The sequence below is a fragment of the Calidris pugnax genome, unplaced genomic scaffold (assembly GCF_001431845.1).
Source record: "Calidris pugnax isolate Ruff unplaced genomic scaffold, ASM143184v1 scaffold91, whole genome shotgun sequence".
Lineage (NCBI taxonomy): Eukaryota > Metazoa > Chordata > Aves > Charadriiformes > Scolopacidae > Calidris > Calidris pugnax.
Window position 1 is genome coordinate 1796654 of NW_015090898.1, and position 1677 is coordinate 1798330.

Consider the following 1677-nt stretch of genomic DNA (forward strand, 5'->3'; position numbering starts at 1 on the left):
CCCGGGCGAAGGGCAGCGGCGAGTCCCGGCTCCGCCGCAGGGGCCATGGCGGCCGCTGGGCCTGGGCCTCCCCTCGGGCATTCGCCGCCCGAGCGGCTCCGGGGCCCGCGGGGACCCCCCCGCGCCTGCCCGGGCAGAGGGTCCCCACCCGCCCGGCTCACGGGTGACAGCCAACGGAGCAGGGACCCGGCCGGTAGTGAGGCCCCGAGCGGTGCCGAAGGGAGGGAGGGCCATGTCTGCACCGGGAACGGGACACGGGTGGCCCTTCAAGGCCACGGGGACCAGCACACACGGCCACCGGGCACAGGGGCCTCCCCGCCACCCGGCTGCCCTCCCCCTGTCACCCCCGCAGCTTAAAACGTGCTCCCTGAAACACAGCTACTTAATAGTAGTGTTATTTGGGGTTTATTATCTGGAAAGAAAAAAAAAAAGGCATAAAGAAGTGTAACATGGGAGTAAAAGATATCTGTAATCAAGGAGAAACAGAAGAAACGCAGAAAGAGGGAAGAACACACCTCTATCCTGATGCTGCTTTTATGTCCCTTGTGAGTGACAGCAGCCGTTCATAACGGGGCGGGTCAGAAGTTCATAGTCCCTTCGTGATCTGCCACATTGCTTCCTTCTCCTAACACAAACTGTAATTCAGCTATAAAAAATACATACTGGAGAAAAGCTAATGTCAACAGTTAATAAATTTCAGTATGATTTTCTAAATTTTTTTTCCCGTTTTTTTAAAAAAAATATAAATCTCTGCGTGCCCCGTGAAGAGCTGTAATTGCTTCCATGGCCTGAGCGCCTGGCGCTCCACCAGCGTCGCTTAAAATGCAGAGGGATCTCTCTCCTTCGCCAGCAGCGCGTCACCTCCATCCCGGCGGGGACAGGGAGGACGCTGAAGGTGACGCTGCGGACGGCGGCGGCAGAGCTCCGTGGCACAGCTCCGCAGCAGAGCACCCGCTGCCCTCCCCGGCTCCTCATCCTCTCCACCTGCAAAATCCAGGGACACGAGCGGGAGATTCGCCCGAGGAGAAGAGGAGAGCCACAATATTTTCTGCATTCACGCTGCCTTTCATCCAGAATTCCAATAAAAATGCTCAATGTTACTCATCTGGCTTTACAGATGAGGGAACTAAGACAAAGAGATTAAATGACTTATCCAAAATCCCCAGCAAGTCAGTGGGCAGGAGAGGAAAACAGCTCAGAGTCCCCGCTCTCATCCCTCACACTAATTGAGAGAAAAGCGTGCTCTAGTTCCGCTCCCTGTGCCTGTGTTAGAAATACGCGGTGCAGAGAATTTTGCTTCTTTGTGGTGCAGAGAATTTTGCTTCCAGGTACAGCTCCCGGCTGCTGGTACTGATCTGTACATCCCTGTTCTGTACGGCTCAGGTCCTAACGAGGCATCTCCTTCCCCAGGGACCACCGTGCTGGGAGCGAGCAGGTGAATCCCTGTTTCCCGATTTGCGGAGCTGGAGGCAGCTGAGCTCTGCAGAGAGATTTCTACATTTTCTGTCTCCACAGGACTCGGCCCCTCCAGCCCCAGTCACCCCTCCCACAGCATCACCTGCCAGTGAGGGTGCTTAACGCCGGTGGTCGAGTGACTTGTTTCCTCTGAACACAGAGATTATCGTGAAATCTGTGAATTTAGGAAGTTGCCAGCTCTCTGTTAAAAACACGAGGCTG